The following is a 23,396-nucleotide window of genomic DNA, read 5'->3' as shown; positions in this document are numbered from 1 at the left end:
ATTCATTCTTATAAAGTGGGCCTATGATCCATAGTTCTTTATGTTCGGCTAAACCCATGAGGTGACCCATGGATACTCCATGGATGTTAAAACCCATGGAGCCTAAGGAATGTGGAAAGTCATGCACATTAGGGTTTACATGGTGTAACCCTAGTTGTGTCACACTATATAAGAAGCCTTATAGCTACAAAATCAGCACCTAAGTGAGTTGAAAGAGGGCTAGCCGAATTTTGTGTATGCAAGGAATCTCTTCTCAAGTTCCTCCATTGTTGGTGGTGTTGTGTGATTCCATTTGAGGTGCAACACTTGGGGCACTAAGTTCTTAAAGGTCCAAGGTTTCCAACTACACTAAAAGGTATGTCATCTAACTTGTATTTCATGTTGTTTATACTTCATTGTATGCTAGTTAGGATGATGCTTTGGAAATTGAAAGTTTGCATGTATATTATAGAAAAAATAGATCCAAAGCATCTATAGTTGCATGTACACCATAGGAGTGTTAGAATGCTCAAACCCCATCAGTGGTATCAGCGACTAGGGTTGATTTCCAATATATTTGATGCTACTTGCTTTCAAAAGCTAAAAAAATCATTTTTTGCTTTCTGGACAGTGGACTCGCTGAGTCCACTTGGGAACTCGTCGAGTCCCCTCACAAAACGACCAACTCGCCGAGTCAGTTCATGCACTCGACGAGTTGGTGCTCCAGAATGCAGATTTTCGAGTTCTAAGGCTAGAATTGGACTAGGATCATTACCCTAAACTGTTTTTGAACTTATAAACCTGTTTTTGATGTGGTAATGATCATGCTTATCCAATTTAAAAGAGAATTGTCAAAGTTTCATGTTTTGTATTAGTTTATATGGTTAGGCTAATTACATGAAATTTGTTTGATATGAATTGTCTTGTTCTTATGAGTTTAATTTAGATCATAGACAAATTGTTTGATTTTGTAAGTTACAATAGTTGATCTAAATGTTTTTTGATGAATTCCATAACTTGTCCTCACGTTATGGAAATTAAAGAGTCTTATTTTTAAATGTCATCTTAAATGGTTTTATGTTATCCATAACTTGTCCCTAAGTTATGGAACTTGAAGAGTCTTTTACATAAATGTTTTTATGAACTCCATAACTTGTGTCAAGTTATGGAATGTCAAAAGTCTTTTCATAAAACCTATATTAAACTCATAAGTTATGGATTCCAAAAGTTTTTGAATAGTTTAAACTTGCCCTCATGTTTTGGAATTTGTAAATGCAAAGTCTTACTTTGAAACATTTAGTTCCAAACCCTAGAGGTTTAAAGTCTAATATTCAATCCTTATACTATTATAATATTATAGGTTTAATATTTCTATATATGTATAAGAACAAAGTCAGTCTTACCGTTAGTAGGCCTCATTCACGAAGTCGGTCTATAAGGGGGGTATAAGGTTACTGCCTATAAAATGGAAGTTTAATGGGTGTCCACTCTCACCCACCGCTTCCTTTACTGGTGGAAGGTCGTTAGCCGAACGGGTTTGACAGGACATTTAAATTCTCATTAAAAGTATAATGAAATACTAAGTAACTAAACACTTATAAATTTCCAATCTTAGTTACTTAGGAAAATTGTTAAGTTGTTAGTGGAGCGTGTGTGGTTAACCGCCACACTAGTCTGGGATTGACAGTGCGTGGAAAAGGGTAGCTTGATGTTAATCATAGATCAATGGAGCGTGTGTGGTTAACCGGCACATTGATTAGGTGGTTGTAACATTGGGTGTACCAAGCTAATTTCCATGGTTATTCACACCTTGTTTGTGATCCTCGGCATCCAAGTGACAAACATGACGGCACAATCGAGATTTAAACATGTCATTGAATTGTTTAATGAATCTCAAAGGATCTAGGAGTTTCAATCCATTTAAATCCTAATGATAAATTTCGTTTTTCATGGTGGAAATTGGTAATCATCATTTACCTAGCTTCAAATATTTTACAATTGGATTACGACATCCCTCTTCCGAATTGTAAAGTATTGTGTTGGGTCCTAGCCTTAATATTTCATGTTGGGTGTTATATTAAAGACTAAAATCAACTAAACTTGAATTTCTCCCTCACACTACAAATAAAATATCATTTAGTGGTATAAAAAAAGTGTCACTAAAAACCAAAAAAGTGCCATTAAAGGCCCCCAGGGGAATCAGCGGCACAAAAAAAATGTGCCACTAAAGGCCTTTAGTGGCACTTTTTGGTTGTGTCGCTGTAGCCCTTTTAGGTTTTAGTGTCACTTTTTTATGCCACTATAGTAGTTTTTGTTTAAAAAAAACTTTTTTAATGCCACTAAATAATTTTTAAAGTAAAAGGATTTATTTTTTGTTTTTAGCTGCAACTGCTTTTACACAAACATTTATATTTGCAAATTTGGTCTGATTTTATTTATAAAATTAAATGAAATATAAAGTAACAAAAACAAATAAGATAACAAATAGAAAACACAATAGCATTACTTAAATTAAAACTTAACTTGTCTTACAACAATATTATCAATATTTAAAACAAGAATATCTTCCAAAATGCTTAATAAGGTACATCTTTAGTAAGGTACATCTTTTATTCGACAAGGAGACGCTTCTCTTCCTTCTAAGTCTTTTAAACCCTCTCAATCAAAGATCATTTCCTAATTTTGCAGCATTTTAAAAATTTTCTCTTGCCAATTGGATTGGATTAGGTTTGGCTTCACCTTATTTTTTTCCTTGGTTTCTGCCCATTTTAAGCTTAATTTTTGTTAGAGATGTGGGGACTTTATAGCCTGCACAATAAAAAAAAGTAAAAAAAAATGTCAATACAAATTTTATATTTTCTAACATAAGTAAAGATTTTGAATGAAAATGGAAAGGAATAAATTAAAATGAAGTCTTTTTGTCTAAGCTATATACGAAGTTTAATGAACTAGTACCTGTTGAAGGATTGAAAATGTTGTGTAGAACATGCTCTAAAAATCAACGACTTCAACATTTTCACATAACCTGAAAACAACAAAGATGGTACTGAACTACCGATAGGATTGAGAATGTGTAAAAGAAATCAATCCTTTAAGCTAGATAACCATAAAGCTAAGGAGAAAATTAGAGCTACAAGTGCAAAAATCCCTCAATCTCTTCTTTTTACATCAGAGCAAAAAATATTTAAAAAGAGAAGACCTTTTATATATTACGGTTGACTGCAAACCTAAAAAACTATAATATATGTATCTAATGAATTAAGGTTGTCTATTCAAAAGGGATAAAATCCAATGCAATGATTCAATTCGTGTAGCCTCATATTCACTAGACAACTGCTTGGTAAAAGAAAAAAAAAAGAAATTCTAAATACCAACATTTACAATAAAAACCACTGCAACTTAGAACAACAATAGTAGTAAGGGTAGACCTTTTGGCAATTGACAGAATTGCCCCCACATCAAAACCATCGGTTGGGTCAGCCTCGATTGCACGGAGCGCATCGTTTATTTCAGGAGCTACCCGAAAACCATAAATAACAAAACAATTATATTACATATTATATGAAAAACATTTTCATTTTTTAAAAAAAGGTAGTATAAACTTACGACTCATACTTCCTCTTCTTTATCAGCTATGATTGGCAAGATATCCCAATCTACCAGCATAATAAAGAACAAGTAGATCTCCACCAAGTTTTACAAACTCATTTATCTGCACAAAATCCAATAAATATTTAAACAGATAAAAAAATAGGTTCAAAATTGAGAAAATATTCTTACCCATGTGATTGCAGTCTAACGGGTAAATTCATCAGGGGAAGATGCTATTGTCAGAAATTAATAAATAAGAAATGCATGTATAAATAAATAAGATTTCATCATGCTTATGATATCTTGAAAGAATTCTTACTGGGGAGTACAATGAACTCTCCTCTCACAAGCTGCAGAAAGGCACGAAGTAAGGTTGTACATATTTAGGTTGAGACCTGTTACATATTAAGGTTAACCAGAATGTTAACTGCAAAACTAAAAACTAAAATATATACGTTCTAATGAACTAAAAAAGCAAACTAGTGAAATCTATATTAATCTTTCGCTATTTATGAACTGAAAAAACAAAAAGTTGGTTATCTGTTTGAAATTAATTTGGAGCATTTTCAAATACAAACCTAGTTCAAATTAGATGAATCTTGAAATCAATGGATTCTCAAACACACAGATAAATCCCCTTGACCAAATCCCTATACATTATAATAAAAACAAAAACAAGGAAGGTCTAAGAAGGAGGGGAAAGAGAAGAAATTGTGCATACTGTATGCATCATCACCCAGGAAGAACAAAAAAAATATAAAGCTACTTTCACAAATATATATAATTTAAACACCTGCAAATGAGAATGTATAGAGGAGATGTTTGAGTGGTTGAAGGAGAGTCTGAGAGTGAAATGCTTGAAGAATACATACCTGATTAGGGTTCGTGTTCGTCATGGGGAAATAGCGAAAACCCTAAATCTGTGCCAATATGCCACAAATCTAATTTGATATGCCATACATCCGATCCGATGTGTCGTACATACCCGATTGCACTCCGAAATCTATCATACAACAGATCTGATATGCTATAAGACAAAACCTTGGTATTAAAGAGAATACTGGAGGTTTCGATTTGATCCATAAAACAACAAGGCAATGTTTCCGTGGTATTGGAGAGGAGGATAGACGGTGGTGCTCCGTTGATTATCGTGAAGAGGAGAGAATGAGAGGTGGAGAGGTGGCTTAGAGAAGTAGCGATGCGATGAAAAGAGGAGTACTCTATTCCTCAATATTCCATAGTGCCCATTTGATTTCACAAAAAAAAAGGAACGCCTTCAACCATGGAGGGAATTAGAAGCCGGATATTAAAATTAGAATTTTTGATAGATATAGTGGCACATAAATATATGTGCCACTAATTGTAATTTTATTTTTAGTGTCATAAATGTCTAAGTTCAGACAACTATGGTCTTTCCGAATCTTTTGAAAAAAAGCCTTCTTTATAAAGATGATTTTCCACCAGGCGATCAAGGTGAAAGATTAATCCCTTCTTCATGTTGTAGTGGAATTTCACTTCCTCCACCTCCTCCAATAATTCTCCCTAACCCACAAGTTCAAGGCCACTCAAAGCCCTATTGGTAGGAAGGATAGTTTGTATGTACTCACGTCTTGGAGATGAAGTTACATATTGACAAGCTGGGAGAGTTGGGTATCGAAGTCTCAAGGAAGTTGGCGGTTGACTGAGTTCTTCAATCACTTCCTAAGTCATATAGCGGGCTCCCTTAAGGACTAGTACATGGGAGACCATGACATGACCCTTATTGATCTAACATATTTTCTTGTTGCTACTGAATCAGCAATGATTTAGCGCACTGGTAAAGCAAATTTGACTGGAAGATCTACTCCCCAAACTTCCATGGATATTGACAATGGTAACAATTGAAGTCCAGAAAAGCTTTCTCTTCCCAATGGAAAGGGATCGGCCATAGTCAACCCGGTTGACCAAATGGTAAAGAGAAGGGCTAAGTCTGAGATTGTCCCATGTGCCATTCCCAAATAGTCCATATGTTTCTATTGCCAAGACAATGGGCATTGGTTGCGAAGCTGCCATATTTACCTGAAAGATCACAAGGATGGTAAAGTCAGAGTGTATGACTCTGCTTCACGTAAGTCCACTATCTAACTCTATTAAGTTCCTATTTGGAGATTCTTAATACATGATGTAATGTAATTACATTTTGATGTTTTGAAGGATCGAAGAAATGAAAGGAAGCTTAAAGGAAGAGTATGTTGAGTCTGATCGCGAAGATATGGATTTTGATCGCATGGTTCGATGATCAGGCTTGTGAGCTGCTGCTTAAGAGTTATGATAGATTGCTTAGGAATAGATAACAACATATTTTCACTTGTATTTGCATTGTAAGGATAAGTTTTCCTCAATTTTTATAAATAAAGAAAAATTTTAAAATTTATCTTATTTTTAAAATGTCCTTACAATGGCATTTGTGAAAAATTGTTGTTTATATGTTTCCATTGATAGCAATATTGGAATATGAATTTGATTATTTCGTTTGTGGTAGTGTCATAATTTACCAAATAAAGAAAGATTCTCATCACCCAAGTTTCAATTGGATAGGAACTTGGAATCATGCAACTTGTATTCTATGATGAATGATAATTATCATCTTTGGGAAATTAATACTAATTCCTTGTTCACATGAATATGTGAGTCAAGTGAAGGACAAGGGGATCGGGTACACTGGATGTGCGCTGGTCAGGTCCACTACAGAGAACGATAAGACTATTCGTCATGATTTACTGAAGTTTAGTAAATATGGTTATGCTTACAAGTTTAAGTATACTTCTGAATCATTGGAAAACTTTCAATGTATGGTAGAACGAATGAGAAGAATCAAATTAGGTAGAAAGGTAAAGGCTTCTCCAATCTGAAAAGATGGGAGAGTACTTTAGTATCGTGTTTTATGATCATCTTAATGATTATGAAAACCATATCACAATTGATCCTCTAAAGTCATCTTAGTGCATTTCTATGGCTAAGAAGAGGATTCATGAATTGTTGAAATGGTTAAATCTAAAAGATGAGTCATACTTCGTTCCAAAAACAATTCTTAGGGTCATACTCCAAGCTTGTGCTATGAGGGAAATTAAAATAAGAAGGTTTATAAAACTTATCAAATATAGAGTAAAATGTTTTCTACTCTTGTACATTTGAAATTGGTAAGTTGTGATGTTTTGGATAAAACAAGGACCAACTAAGACCAATTGTTTGAAGTGTTAGAATCCGTACGAACTCGTGAATATTTGTTTGTCAAGGAATGGTTCATGACAAGAGAATCTTATATGTCAAGAGGTCAGTGGGAGTCTTAAAGATCTTGACATGTTTCAAGAACTAATCAAGAATAAACCTATTGTTAAACTCTAGCACACGACTTGAGGTTTGTAACCTATCGTGTTGACATATTCTTGTTTCTCTGCCCATTCCAGTTAAAGTTGACTATGCATGTGAGTTCTTTGAGTTCTCAGTTGTTTGCATAACAACTTGGAAGCGATGGCAGACCCTTGTGCTACCAGGTGGCAAGAAATTAAGATTGAACAAGTTCAGTCCATATGAGTTTGGATTTGTCACTAACCTTGTCTTGTGATTATAGTTATGACAAATTCACATGGATAGGAACACATACACCATAAAATCTAAGTGTCATAAGGTTTCTCTTAGATTCATGAAAATGATGGTGAGGAAACGCTTTCACTAAATAGATTTTAAGGAGATAGCAGTTGTGATATTTGCATTCTTAATTTTGATTATGATTACGAAATCCCTTTTCATAATTCGAATTGTAAGGAATGGAAAAAAGTCTAAACATTTGTCACTTATTGTTGTAAGTTCTTAAATTGTTTTGACACACATGTGAGATATCTAAGGAAAGGTGTATGAGTTTGAGAAGCCTATATAAAGTCTTATTAAAGCATCTCGTATCAGAAATATGAACTTTGGTATGAAAGTCAATAAGTATTGATTTCTAGAAGTCCAGCTGATTTCTGGGTACACATCATAGCTAGTGGGAGCATAAGTGTTATGCTAGTAAGATAAAAATTATTATTCTAGTGGGAGCATAATTATTATGGTAAGTCTTTCAAGTTAGCAATGTTAATTATAGAAAACAAAAGTTTCAATTTTCAAAGTTGCAGGATTTGAAAAGTTGTTTTGCTATAATTAAGGGAGAGGAATTTATACTTCATTTCAAATCTAAAAGCTTAGATTGACTTTTAATCATATATATGAATGTTATGTTGGAATGGTTCAACATAAGTAAATTCTATTTATAGAAATGTTAATTGCGTTCTCAATTTTTGATTATTATTATGGCATCCCTCTTCATAATTCGAATTATGAGAACATGGCAAATAGAAATATTATAGCAAAAGACTGATCAATTATCATGTCTTTATGTTTGACATTATGAATCGCATCCCATATGCTTTAGGTATAGGATCGATTGCATATGCTATAATATTATCGTGTTCTAATTTTTCCAAATGCCCAGGGCATTAAGAGGGAAAAAGGAATAAAATCGGATATGACTAAAATGGTTAAGCAATTGTCAAGGACAGTCTGAGGTTTACCAAAGATTGGTTTCTCATGGACAATTGGAAGTATATTTAAAATTTTGGAAAGGACCATATTGACATGCTCTGAGAAGAGGTAACTCTTGTTCAGAAATGATAGTCAAAATGGGAATATGGAAATGTTTCCAGAAGTAGAAGTTATTCTTTAAATCTATGAAAGATTAGGAAACTTAATGCAAGAAGGATATTCAAAGGAATGTACTTTGAATTTGAGACTTCACTTCCTTGGAATTGCTTTGTAAACAATCTCCAGTGGAAAATTTTGTAATATTGTTGGTCACGTCTATGTGACTTTTTGTACCATGACAATACATAGGCTGCATTACATGATAGTTTAGCAGTGACAAGAATTAGGAATTCTTACACTTGAAATAAATATTTGGAATTGTGAAATGAGCATAATTGAAATGTTTTTCAATTGATCTATTTCACAAAGTCAGGACCATAGACAAACATAGTGTGCATGCTTGGAGCATGGCATAGCTATTGTTTTAATTCAATTATTAAGTTGATAAAACGAAACATTATACAGTGAATAATGAGTAATCAGTATGGCACTCAAACGTTTTGGGGCCATATAGGATTAGGATTATTCTTGTGTTTCACTTTGCATGTTTTGACTTCCCGGATAACTAGGTTATTCAAACCATCCACAGTCGATCATACTTTGAAAGTAGGTATTGAGGCAAGACTGTCATGAATGGGTATGTAGTTTGTCTAGGACAAGGTTGTTGCAGTGTTCATGAGTACTCCTGGAATAAGATTCGAGTATTGGATTCAACCCACGCTCCTCTGAATCACTTCATGGATTTTATCACGAGTGATTGTGAGACGATAATATCTTATATTCTTGAAACGGAGACATGTGAGTTGTAGTTACAAGTCGGTTGCACATTGACATACGTAAACGCACCAGTAACTTGGTGTTATAAAATGTATCGTTGTGTGTAATTTGATGAGTAAGTGCAAGCAAGCATTTGGGTAGAATTTTATCCGTTCCTTTTACCCCACGTGGATAAAAGCGATATATGTGGGCCCCTCGATGATTTAGTGATGACACACCTAAGTGCTTGGCCAAGCCTGGGCTAATTTCATTTGTTCAATTAGTTGGTCATCATAAATCGGAAATTGGGAAACAACAGATGGACATAGATAATTATTATAATCCATGTCTCAGTCCATATGATATCTAGAATGGAGGAATATATGATCTCTTATCTAATGGACGCGTCATTGACTAGGTCAGAGTTCGACAGCGGCTTTTAAGAGCTACGATTGCTAGTCGGGTTGTGGAGTCGTACTTGCAATAATAGTTATTAGACTTATCCAAGTGGGAGACTGTTGCATTAGTGTCTAAGTCCATAACTATAATTGGTATGTACTTGACCCGAGAGTAGCATGGTCCATTTGGGTTGCATGGCACCGGAACAATCTGAAGGATGGATAATTGAGAAGAGGTTATTTACGGTTTATTAATATATTATAAGTTCTAATATATTAATATGAAATCATATTCTTTAATTATTATTGATCAAGAATTAATTTGGAATTAATTTTGTAATCAAAAGAAACTAATTAAATATATGAGGATTGATTGTGTAAATCATTCATTCTTATAAAGTGGGCTTATGATCCATAGTTCTTTATGTTGGGCTAAACCCATGAGGTGACCCATGGATACTCCATGGAGGTTAAAACCCATGGAGCCTAAGGAATGTGGAAAGTCATGCACATTAGGGTTTACATGGTGTAACCCTAGTTGTGTCACACTATATAAGAAGCCTCATAGCTACCAAAATATGCACCTAAGTGAGTTGAAAGAGGGCTAGCCGAATATTGTGTGTGCAAGGAATCTCTTCTCAAGTTCCTCCATAGTTGTTGGTGTTGTGTGATTCCATTTTAGGTGAAACACTTGGGGCACTAAGTTCTTAAAGGTCCAAGGTTTCCAACTACACTAAAAGCTTTGGCATCTAACTTGTATTTTATGTTGTTTATACTCTATTGTATGCTAGTTAGGATGATGCTTTGGAAATTGAAAGTTTGCATGTATATTAGAGAAAACATAGATCCAAAGCATCTAGGGTTACATGTACACGATAGGACTGTTAGAATGCTCAAAACCCATCAGTAACGAGGGTTAGAAAGATTGAAGATTCAAGGGGTATCTCATTTAAAGACATGAAGCAACGACAATGGAGTATGGCGAATTCATGGCTAGTCTCAGGTTGAGGGTTGTGTTACAACCTCTCTTCCTATGCTAATATGATGAAGGTCTTGAGGTTCGATGCATGAAAACATTCACTATATTGATAGGCAGTGGTAGAAGTGTTGTAAGACTACGAGGTGGCCGTAGCAATCACTAGGTTGGATGGCAGTATGGAAGTGTTGTAGGACTGTGGGGTGGCTATAACATTCACTAGGTGGACAGGCAGTATGGAAGTATTGTAGGACTACAGGGTGGTTGTGGCATTCACTCGGCTGGCAGAGAGTATGGAAGTGTTATAAGATTTCGGTGTGGGCAGTAGAATTCACTAGGTCGATGAGTCGTTATGAGAGTGTTGTGAACCTACGATTTGGCTAGTATCTCGCATTAGGTAGAGTTAGACCATGGAAAGAAGGGTTGTGTGACTATGGGTGGACCACAACATTCCTGGATCGAGGAAGGTTGATGGCCGATTTGAGGCTGGTTGTGATGTAACACTACGGCTAGGCCGATAGCATTCACCTAGAGTGAAGTGGAATATTTCATACAAGTATGTAGGTCAATTGTGTCTCCCTTTGAGGAATATTGGATCCATGTTGGCAATCAGACTAGGATATATTTTGTCTGATAGACACTTGGTTAAGAGTCTCGTGGTATGGTCGAGTGTGATGTTATCCGCTTCAACAACCGGCTGCAAAATTTGGCACTTCAGTTAATTGGCAGACCAGCTAGGAACTCAAGAGATCTCAGGTAGATTGAAAATGCTATGTTTGGTTAGCAGGGTGTGATTTTGTTTTGGTATGGCACAAATGATTGAGACTCGTTTTGGGAGTCGCCTTTGTTTTCGACTGGAGGGTTATAAGCGTTGGCGGAAGCTCAAAGGTCCTCTTCTCCAATATCAGTGGGATAATTCAGGGTCGAAGAGATTTGTTTGGTTCAGGATGCAGAATTAATTCATTATGGTTGGTATTTAGAATGATCTTATCTGCCTACACGACATAAATGGTCTGGGGGTTTTCGAATATGGGCCAGAGTAGTGATGGTTACTCTTTATTGGTTAGGTTGGTATGACAAGTTTTGCTTCTTCTTCAGGATAAGATATTTATGCTAAGAATGGGCTGTGATAGCAATATTGGAATACGGTCGACGATAAGAGACGATTGGTTAGTCTAATTAGGAGCATAGGATGTTCGGGCAGGGTTGACCGGTGCAACAGAGGGAGTAGTATGTGATTATTTCGATAATGAAATCTATTGTAAGTAGGGGAGAGTTGTAACACCCATTTTCCAGGATGTATCAATTTATGGTTTCAAGAAGTCAAAAGGTCAAATTTTTGGAGAAAATCGAGTGTCACGACGTGAGACGTATGGGCTCATGATGTAAGAACTACTGCAGCCCAAGCCCATGATCTTTTCGGATTTCCTTCGTATTTAAGACCCTCTAATTCATTTTTAGGGTTTATTGTCAGCCTCCAACTCCCTTTCACCTCAGAAAAACGCAAACCAGAATCCCTTTAAAGATTCTTGGCCTTTTTGGAACATTTATTGGATTGAAGAAAAAGAGAAGAACGAAAAGAAAGTGTTCTATTGGTGAAGCTTGCAAGGAAAACATAATCATCATCATCTCACATTCTTTTTGGACCCTTGTAAGTATCAAAGCTTCCACATTTATTGTTGTATATGGCTAGATCTAAGTTTTATCCCACTTTTCTCTTTGTTGAGCTAGATTGAATGAAAGGAAACCATAATGTTGGCAACTTTATAGGTTATAAGGATCTTTTGAATGTCATGAGGTTCAAATCTAGTTAACGGTTTGGTTTTGAATCTTTGCATGAGAGTTTGGTGACCTTTTCTACATGTTTTATTGAAGGGTCTAGTTTATGGTTTGGGCTAGACTATCTGATGTATAGGTCTTATTGAGTCTTTTGTCATGTAATAGAGTTGTTTGGATGTGTTTATGGCCAGAAGTCTGTTTATGGCCGTAAACAGGTTTACGGCCGTAAACTTGTTTACGACCAACCTTTCCCCTATATATAGGGCTTGTCAGAGTCTGTTAGTGGTTGTTGTCAGTCCACAGAGTTTACGGTCATTTGTGTGTGTCAAAGTTGTACTCGACGTTTCTTTGATATAAACATGTGCAAGGCTTGGTTTAATCTTCTTCTACTCCATTCTTATCTTGTTTGATTGTTAGATTGCTTGATCACTGGTTAAGATCCTTGATTTAAGGGCCTTACAATTGGTATCAGAGCAAGTCCGGTGTCAAATCATCTTACAATCATGTTCACGGTCAAAGGAGCTTAGTTTCGTCATTATTCGAGGCCTGATTTGGTGTTTTCGTAGCAAAAGGGGATCAGATCTGCTTAAAATTCGTGTTTTCTTCAAGATCTGGGCATTTACGGTCAAGAGTTCACGGCCGTAAACTAGCAATCTTCAGTGACCGTAAACAGTGTATCTTCAGAAACCGTAAAAAGGCAATCTTCAGAGACCGTAAACTCCCCAACCGTAAATTCAACCGTAAGCAGCCAACCGTAAACTGTGTTTACGGTCGTAAACTAGTGGACCGTAAACTACCTTTTTGGTGTTTTAGTTTATTTTTAAGTCATTTTCAATTTAGAAAATTAAAAAAATGGATTCTCAAAGCACATCAATTCATCATGAATTGGATTCAATCATGGGAACAACCACTCGCATTCTACGCTTGTTATCTGCAGAAGGGTTCCCGTAATGGAAATACCGGATCGAGAAATACATCAAGATGAAAGACTTTAAGGTTTGGCGATGCATTCTCAAAGGGCCAGTCAGAATCACTACTAATCTTGCGAATGGACAAATAATTGACAAAGTGTATGTTGATTACACTGATGAAGACTTCGAAAAGGTTGAAGAACAGGAAAGGGCGTTGGCTACTTTAACTATGGCTTTATCTCCTGACATTGCCCAATGATTCAGAGAGTATGATTCAGCCAAGGCATTGTGGGAAGCTTTAATTCAGATCTATGAGGGTAATGACGACATGAAACAGAGTCACCAAGACATGTTAAGACAGAAATTCAATATGTTTAATTATGTTCTTGGATAAACTCTAGAAGCCCAGTTGCAGCGTTTACCACACTCACCACTGAAATGAGTTCAGTTGGGATTTATGTGACTAAGTCTGAGATAAACAAAAAGCTGCTGAATTCACTTCCGAAATCATGGGATACAAATGTGGCTGTCATCAAGAAGACGAAAGATCTCAATCGTCTCAGTCTTGCTGAAACTATGGCAATCATCAAATCCTGTGATCTTGATGATAAGCAAAGAGAGATAAATCATGTGAATTCCTACTCGACTACAAATCTTGGGATTTCATCTTTTTCTTCCCCTCCAAGTCAAGCTTTTTCTGTTCAACAACTTCAGAATCATACCTTTGTTACTCCATCAGCTGCACCATTTGTTGCTTCATCATCTATGTCTCATCCACAAAGTCAATCTTTTGTTGTTCCACAAGCTGGTTCCTTCTCCAAAACACCAGTAATGGTTCCTGCTCCCAATCCCAAAGAAAGCGATGAAAACTTAGCTCTTGGCACTGGACTTGTCAATTGCTACAATGCTTTTGTAGCTGGAGAGCTTCCACCTCAACTCTCATTTGCTGATATGGATCAAATTCATGCAGAAGATGTGGAAGAAATAGATATTACTTGACAGATAGCAATGGCAGTGTTCAAGGCAAAGCAATTTGCAAAGAAGACGGGAAAGAACAACTGGGGGATGAATGCAGATAAGAAAGTTGGATTTAACAAGGGTAAGCTTCGAGGTTACAATTGCCACAAGCCAGGTCATTTTGCTCGTGAGTGTCCGAAGCCAGACAGAAGGATAAACAATGATAGAACAATGGTTCCAGTAGGAAATAGTCATGAAAGTGATGCTATCAACAGTGAGACTGCTAATCTGGCAATGGTTGCTCAGTCCTTTGACTGGGAGGACCAGATTCAGGCACTGAATATTTCAGGACCTGAGAGTGCTCACTTTGCTCAAATCAATGATGCTTCAGAAGAGAAAGCCGAGGTTGATCCTGAAGAAGAGATGATGGAGTTGCAGTTTGCCTTTATGGTATCTTCTACTCCAGAACCTGAGAAGAAAAAGGTAAGTCGGTCTTCTTGTTCTCAAACATGCATTGTTAATGTCAAAATTTTACTCGAGCATATAGAATTATTGCGTAGAGAGAACGAGGACCTAAGATATGAAGGTTATCAACTTAGGAAAGGACAGAAACCTCTAAAAGCTCAATTAGAAACAAAAACAAAAGATTTTAGAAAACATCAGGAAGAGTATAGCAATAAGTGTGCCAATTATAGATTTGTGACTGAAGAACTTGCTGAGTTAACTGCTGAGCTTGACACATTGAAAAACAAACTTGAAAATGCAGATTTTACTTTTAGAAAATTTTATGTGTCAAGTGAAGTAGTTGCGTCCATGATAAAACATAATTTGCAATTTAAAAATAATCAGTCAAACGGTTTAGGGTATGATAAAGTACCTCCTCCTTTTAATCATACCTATCAGTGTAACCCTTTGACAAAAGGGGAAATTGACAGATAGCCAAATCTTAAATATGGATTTGTGTCAGGAGGTAGTATTAATGTTGAAAATACTAATGTTTCTACTTCCCATGCAGATCAATCTTTAAGTCAATCAAAGCAAGAAGCTGAAGGATGTGTTTCTGAAAATAAAAATGTTCCTGAACCTGTTGTTTTTATTTCAAATGATAACACTTTTGTTTCTGATGTTAGAATAAATGATGTATCTTGTGATGATTCTGCATCACAAAATGATAACTCAAACTTTTTCGAAATATTTGATGATTTGTTTGACAATACCGATGTTTCTGTTTCAAGCACATCCACTTCACCAAGCACACAACATGGTTCACCCTCATCAATCACACAATCTGATTCTTGCACATGTTCTTGTGGGAAAAGTAAGGGTGTCAGTAAAAAAAGTAAATCAGACAAAGGCAGTACCAGTTACAATAATAATAAGCAAATTTGTTTTAACTGTGGTACGGTCGGTCACATCGCAAGCAACTGTTCTAATAGGGCATTTGTGCATTTTTCGTCTCAAAGAGGAGAGAACGAGTCTCGAGGAAGGTCTTTAACTAGAAAGTCCTCGAGATCTCGCCCTCGAGATGATGATTGGAAGGCTAATCAAAACAAGAAAAGGGCAATTTTTCAAAAGAACAAACAAGTTTTCAATAATAAAGTCACAAATAGTTTGCCAAAATCGAACAAGGCTAAGCCAAGGTCAGTTTCGTCAAAGAGCAGATTTGGATCTTCAACCACTTCTGGTAGAAAATCCAAATGCCCAAAGCAAACGGGGAAGAAAAATGTTTCAGAAACACCTGTGATTTTTCAAAAACCTAAATACATGTGGATGCCCAAATTAACTTCCAACCAATCATCGTCATTCTCTGAAAGTGTTTTAAATGATGATTTAAAACCAAAAAGTTCAAAAGATCAATCTGTGATCGTAAAGGGTCAACCCAGGAAAGTAATGACCTGGGTTCTCAAATCTAAATGATCCCGCTCATTTTGTAGGGACAGTTGCGGAGGAATGTCGTCAGACCGTGGTATGTCGACAGCGGCTGCTCCCGGCATATGACAGGAGACATCTCTCAGTTGAAAGACATTCAAACTTTTAATGGGGGATTTATTTCCTTTGCGGGCGGAGAAAGCGGAAAAATCACTCAGAAAGGAACTGTGTCAAATGGAGTGCTGAGTTTCGAGAACGTCAACTATGCTCCTGAGTTAAAGCATAGCCTGTTGAGCGTCTCCCAGATTTGTGACAAGGGTTATTCAACTCACTTCACTGATAAAGAATGTATGATTCTGAAGCCAGGCATTGTCATCCCGGATGAGTGGATTCTTGTTAAATCAAAGCGGGATGGAAATGCATACATCATCGACATGAATAGCAACATTCCTGAACAAGTCACCTGCCTCTTTTCAAAAGTCTCAGAACAAAATGCTATGTTGTGGCACCGATGACTCGGTCATGCGAACACTAAGAATCTGAATCGTCTTGCTCAAAATGAAATGGTGCGTGGCCGACCTGTCAGATACTTCATAACATTTGAAAAGTGTGTGTCATGTGCCCAGGGAAAGCATCACAGGAAACCACACCTGCCAAAACAGGTCAATTCAATCAGCCAGGTGCTCCAATTATTGCACATGGATTTATTTGGTCCGGTCAATGTCATAAGCATCAACAGAAATTCATAATGTCTAGTTGTGATCGATGACTTCTTGCGTTTTACGTGGGTCTTCTTCTTATGCAACAAAGCTCGGGTATCTGATATGATCAACAAATTCATCGTAATGATAAAGAACCAAACTAATAATCGGGTGAAGGCGCTTCGAACTGATAATGGAACAAAATTCAAGAATTCGGTTCTTGATCACTTTTGCGCAAAAAGGGGAATCATGCGTCAATATAGTTCCGTTCGCATGACTCAACAAAACGGTGTTGCTGAACGGAGAAATCGAACATTGCAAGACGTTGCAAGGACGATGTTGTGTGACTCAAAGTTGCCAGTTTTCTTTTGGGCTGAGGCGATCAACACAGCATGTTATGTTTAAAATCGTGTTCTGATCAACAAAGCTCAGATGAAGACTCTGTACGAAATTCTATATGGTCACAAGCCATCTGTCAGTCACTTCCGTGTATTTGGCTGCCCTTGTACCCTTCTTCACCTGGAGTCCAACCCGAAGTTCAATGCCAAAGCTGATGACTGCTATTTTGTGGGGTATGTTGCTCGCACAGGAACAAAGCAAATCGTAGAATCCTTCGATGTGCGCTGGTTGGAGGATAATGAAACGAATGCTAGAGTGGGTCCTAATTGGCTGTTTGATTACACATCTTTGTTCAAATCATTCAATGTGTGTTCAGATAGTTTATCTGGTTCTACTTCTGGTTCGAAGACTGTACTTGAAGACGAAGACGAAGTAGTTGTTTACGGACCGCCGATAGTGCCTTCTGCAATTCCTACGGTGGAGTCATCTGTTCCAATTACTTGTGCAGAATCTCCAAGTCAACAACACGCTCCAGATGTTGATTCCATACCTCTTATTCCTGTTGAAAGAGAGTTCATGTCCAGAGATGCTTCCGCTGTTACTCAAACTTTTATGGAACTTCTCTTTCCTGAGCAAATCTAATGAGTTTGTGGCAGATCCTTCTAACGAGACAGGTTAATCTGAAGTGGGTCATTCGGCAAATTATGGAGTTATCAACATTCATAATCTTCCCGTTTCAATCAATGATATCAGCCAGGAGATACCCTCTCGTATTCAACGCGATCATCCGATCGAAAATGTCATTGGCCAGCTGGGTGATGGTGTTAGAACAAGAAGTCAGAATGGAGATGTTAACAGATGTCTCTATTCTTGCTTTATCTCTCAAATTGAGCCAAAGAATGTTGAAATGTCTTTGAATGAGCCCAGTTGGGTAGATGCAATGCACGAAGAGTTAAATCAATTTGAAAAGCTCGGGGTTTGGACGCTGGTTGAACTACATAAGGGCAAAAAGTCTCTTGATACACGCTGGATATATCGCAATAAGCAGGATGATTCCGGAGTCATAGTGCACAATAAGGCGAGATTGGTGGTTCGTGGGTTTAGACAAATCGAGGGTCTTGACTACACCGAGGTTTATGCTCCGGTGGCTCACTTGGAGGCTATACGCTTCCTATATGAACTTCACGGTTTACCAGATGGATGTCAAGACAGCCTTCTTGTATGGCAAGGTGAAGGAAGAAATCTACGTTGATCAACCCCCTGGGTTTATTAACTCGAAGTTTCCCAATCATGTCTACAAGTTGGACAAGGCGTTGTATGGGTTACATCAAGCTCCTCGAGCGTGGTATGCAACTCTCACAAAGCACTTTCTCGAGCATGGATATTCTCGTGGCACTATCGATCAAACCTTGTTCATCAAGCATGTGGGTAATGATCAGATTCTAGTTCAGATCTATGTTGACGACATTATCTTCGGGTCTACAAGTCCGCAGCTATGCAAGGAGTTTGAAGGCGTTATGAAAAATAGGTTTGAGATGAGTTCGTTAGGTGAAATGACCATGTTTTTGGGGCTTCAGGTCCAACAGAAGTCAACCGGAATCCTGCCCCATCAAGCCAAGTATGTGGACGATATGCTAGAGAAGTTCGGGTTCCGAGACGCTAAACCTGCCTTGACACCGATGACCGAAAGATCCCTACTGACTCCAGATACTGATGGCGAACCCGTAGATCCGACCGACTACAGATCGATGATCGGATCGTTGATGTATCTAACTGCAAGCAGACCAAATATCATGTTTGCAGTTTGTCAATGTGCTCGATATCAGGCCAATCCTAAACTTTCACATCTTATTGCTGTCAAGAGAATCTTTAGGTATCTCAAAGGCAACCCAAAATTGGGTCTTTGGTATCCGAAAAATTTTGAATTTGATTTATATGCTTTTGTTGACATTAATTATGAAGGTTGTGAGCTTGACAGGAAATAAACTTCAGGAGGGTGTCAATTTCTCGGTGATCGTCTGGTGTCGTGGCAGTGCAAGAAACAACACACCATCTCAACCTCAACAGCAGAAGTGGAATATGTTGCTGCCTCTGCTTGTTGCTCTCAAGTTATTTGGATCCAACATCAGCTGTTGGATTACGGTTTGAACTATCTAGAAACCCCTATTTTTTGTGATAATGAGGCTGCAATTCAGATTGCTAAAAATCCAGTCTAGCATTCGAAAACCAAGCACATTGATATCAAAATTCATTTCATCAGAGATTGTTATGAGCGTTCGCTCATTCGGCTGGAACAGGTTCCCTCTGCTAATAATGTGGCGGATCTGTTCACAAAGCCGTTTAACAAAGCTCGATTCGATGTGCTTGTGAGCTTTTTGAAAATGATACGTTTTGAGGAGTAATTTTTGTTTTAGGTTAGTTTAAATTTGCGCATTTTAATTTCATTCTCTCCCATGCACAAATTTAGGGGGATAAAATAAACAAAAACCAAACAAAAATTTAAAAATTCAAAATCCAAAAACATTAGAAAATCAGGAAATCAAAATATGTTGCTGATAGTTTTTGTTTGTAGGTGATGTGTTGGGAAGTGATATAATCATGTGATAACAGGCAATCTGAATCTGTGTAAGGTACCAAAGTTGAATTGTATAAGCTCTGTGTTCGATGCACTGGTAGGCACGAAAGTTTTTAAAATGGACTTGACTAGGATCAGATGAACTTAAGGAATTTAGAGACCTGACAAATCTTGACCTAGATAATTTCATTTAGCCGATGCTTGGGTAGGTTGAGCAGAGAAATATACATGGGAATCTACGGATACATTAAATGATATGTATCTAGAACCGTGGATTAAGTTTTCCTCGATGTGCGGACTTTGTCGTTAATTCCGGTATTGACGGGGCAACTGAGGAATTCCGATAAATTAGGTCTATAGAAAGTTATTTTCTTTCTTTCTTACTGTCAGTCATATGTTACCTCCTTTGTGTAATCGAAAGATCCGACCTGCACTACAACATATGCAACTCTGTCTCTCTGCATCTTCTTCTATGCTATTCTTTCTACCTGTTAGCCATATGCTGCCTCCTTTGCGTGATTAACAATCCGACCTGGTACACAGCATATGCAACTTTCTACTTCTCAATCCCTCTAAACTCTAGTTAGTCATATGTTTCACTCTTTGTGTGATTGGAAGAGATCCGACCTGAGTGTACAACATATGCATTCTAAATCTGAATTCTTCCTTAATAATTGTCTGCTCATCTGAAGTAATGAGTATTCTGGAAGTCCTTGATTATTGGGGTATATCAGGAAGTGGGAAACACGTTCTAGTACAACCAAAATTGAACATTTATACGTTGTCTGTAGATCTCGCTGCTCAATTTAGGTGAACAACAATATCCTTGGTCGTCGTCAGCTAAATGGTCCTTAGGAAGTTTATCTAGGATCATAGGATCAAAATGTCTTGTCACTTATAGCATGTCCAAATCAAATTTGTCACAAATTTTCATGCTTAAGTGGACCACAATACCGGCGATCGACCAGACATGGACATGAAAGTAGAAATACCAATAAGCGGACTAAGACTGTCTAACAACTTTGATCCCAATATCACAAAAATATTATTAGCATTAGTTGAGGTGAAATTAGTGTTAACTCATTTTAATTTCAATTTTAATTTTATTTATTTTTTATTTTTTATTTTCATTTTTTAAATAATAATATTTTAGTTTGTTTTTTTTTTAATTTGTTTCATTTTATTTTATTTTTATTTTATTTTATTTTTTGTCCTCAAAATACTTTATTTTAAAAGCCATTTAATTTTTTTTTTGGGCTTTATCTTTATGCAGCCCATAGTTTTTGGTCCAAGTATATAAGTCTTTTAGTTCCAGCCGAAAACTCTTTACCTCCTCATTTTGTTCCTCTCGGCCGTAATCACTGATTTTCTTTCTCTCTCTCTCTCTAAAAAAAATTTCGAGATTTTTCATGAAATTGATCGTTTGAATTTGAAGGTATGCTATTTTCGATCCTCAATAGGCTATTCGCGTATCAAATTGACTTGTATTAAGGGTGTAATCGACGAAATTCGAACTGTCGGAGCTTATGGCCAGGAGCTTACGAACATGAGCTTACGGCCAGAGCTTATGGCCATGAGCTTACGGCCAGAGTTTACGGCCAGCCTGTTTACGGCTACGATTGTTTACGGCCATTGACTGTTTACGGTCAATGGGTTGTTCACGGCCATTGACTGTTTACGGCCATTGACCACTTGACCGTAAACTCAGTTTTGGTCATAAAAAATTGATTTTTCATCATTTGTTTCCTTTAAAAGCCTAATTCAACTGTTTCAAGTGTAAAACACAAATTTTAAATGTTTAAATACATTGTTTTCTCACTTGGCTTGGTTTGTGCAGGTTGAGATGGCAGATCTAAAATTCGCTGACAGTCACAACTTGGCAATTCTTTTGGCTGATCCTCCTGTTCCTCATGGAGAGTTCAAGTCAATGATACATGGATTAAAGGAATGTTTCCTTAACACTGCTCTTACTGTGAATCCAGCAATTTATCAAGGCATAATCAATGAATTCTAGAGGTCAGCTGACGTGAAGAAAGGAGAAGATGGATCTGTATATGTTGAAGCTACTGTAAAGGGTTGCAAAATCATCATAACAGAACAATTCATCAGGGACGCTCTGAAAATCGACGATCAATCTACCTTCCCTACTGAGATTGAAATCGATCAAGTTCAGGAACTTCATAACAAGATGGGCTATGAAGGCGTTTTTCCTCCGACAATGAAGAAGCTTCTACCACCTTACTGGAGGTTCTTAGCTCATGTCTTTGTGAGCTGCATATCAGGAAGAAAATCTGGTGCGGATGAAATCTCTTTAAGGAACACAGTTGCCATCGTTTCACTTGCTGCGGGACTGAATTTCAACTTCTCCAAGTTCATCATTGACGAGCTGACTATAAACATCAAAGGAAAAACAAGGGATAAGTTCTTGATGTATCCAAGGTTCATTCAAGTGTTCATCAACGAGCAATTTCCTAAGATGGTTAAAGAAGGAGAAACTCTTGACATGAAGTTTCTTCGGCCAAACACTATCGGGCTAATCAAGCAAAACCGAAAGGGAAAAGTTACTTTTCAAGGAAAGTACCCCTTAGTGAATTTTGGTATGTTTGCCGATTCAAGCGAGGCATCTGAGTCTCATGTGTCTTTAGACCGCGTAACTTCTGAAGACGATGTCATTCCAGAAGAAGATGTTATTTATGTATTAGATCACGAAGATAATGTAGTTACACCTGTTGTTATAGTGGCTGAAGAGCATAACTTGCAATCCGTGCATGTTGAGAGTGACTACAATGAGGAAACAATGGAGGATTCAACTGAAAATGAAGGATATGATGATGATTCGTTTAATGATATTGATCTTTCAGGCTATGACAAGGATGACATTCCTTTGGATTTTGGAGGCAATGATAACCTCTTGTCCAAAGAAGACCTTGACTCGTTTTTTGACAATATCTGTGATGTTGCTCATCCAGCAACGAAGATAAGGGATATAGAAGATGTTCTTGAAACAGCGCCTCCTACTTCCAACCATATGGCTGACACTACAACACCTATGGAGACAACTTCAGGGATTCCTCCCCTTGAGGATGTTATTCCTACTACTGAGCCATATGTGAGTGAACCGTTGACGACTCAGACCTCCCAGTCTCCATTGAAAAGGAGAAGACTTGATCCGAGACAGGGAGTATTCATTCCAGAACAATCTCAAGGCCATCAGACTCATCCAACAACTTCTCTTGCTGTTGTTTCATCTGTACCATTCCACGAAGGACCAAGCACCATTTCTGAAGTTGGTGGTTCATCAGCTCCCCCAGGATCATCTCCTCCTAGGACTTTTCATGATGCTGCCTCTGTGAGGCTTGCTATGCATCTGGCCCAACAACAAAGCTCAGTGCCTTCCTACCGCGCTAATGGAATTTCTATAGAGGAAAGCCACTCAAGAGAGGATGATTCCACCATGCACGAACTTAGAAAGGAGATCGGCGTGCTAAACCAGAAAAACATTGAGCTTGATATTCGTGTAGCTGATCTTGAAGCCGAAAAAGCTCAGCTTACCATTTGTGTTGCAGATCTTGAAGCAGATAAGACTCTGAAAACAAAGCAAATCTCTGATCTGCAAACACACCTGGGAGCCTTAACTGCAAGCTATTTTGACTTGAAGAAGAAACTGGCAGAGGAATTTGGCGACAAGTTCAAATCATCCGTTCAACAATTTAATGTTGGCCAGTCATCTCAAGATCCCCCTGTTAACCCGCCCACTGAAAGAAGAACTCGGATCGTTGATCGCTTTGAAAAGGAACCATTTCAAGCACCCAACGTTGTTGCACTAAAACGCGCCAAATTAGCAGCATCCGCTAAGAAAAAGCAACTATTACTCAAGAAGAGCTCAGATCAGAACGCTCCTGGAGATCA

The 23,396-nt window shown here is 37.4% G+C and overlaps 1 long non-coding RNA gene across 6 annotated transcripts; it reads right to left on the bottom strand.

Moving 5' to 3' along the window:
• Nucleotides 1-2,462: 2,462 nt before the first annotated feature.
• LOC145167602 (uncharacterized) lies at nt 2,463-4,846 on the bottom strand. 6 transcript variants are annotated; one of them, XR_013741289.1, is made up of 7 exons: nt 4,443-4,846; nt 3,890-3,965; nt 3,760-3,803; nt 3,586-3,691; nt 3,408-3,495; nt 2,935-3,004; nt 2,463-2,787 (listed from the first exon to the last, which is right to left on the bottom strand). It is a non-coding gene; the product is annotated as an uncharacterized LOC145167602 (long non-coding RNA). The 6 variants fall into 6 exon arrangements; XR_013741292.1 differs by having other exon boundaries at nt 3,760-3,774; XR_013741294.1 differs by lacking the exon at nt 4,443-4,846 and adding an exon at nt 4,149-4,423.
• Between the last annotated feature and the right edge of the window lie 18,550 nt (nt 4,847-23,396).

Source organism: Lactuca virosa, chromosome 3, assembly GCF_052849685.1.
Source record: "Lactuca virosa cultivar CGN04683 chromosome 3, Lactuca_virosa_CGN04683_v6, whole genome shotgun sequence".
Taxonomy (NCBI): Eukaryota; Viridiplantae; Streptophyta; class Magnoliopsida; order Asterales; family Asteraceae; genus Lactuca; species Lactuca virosa.
Note: the sequence above shows the minus strand (reverse complement) of the source record. Positions and strands in the feature narration are given on the sequence as shown.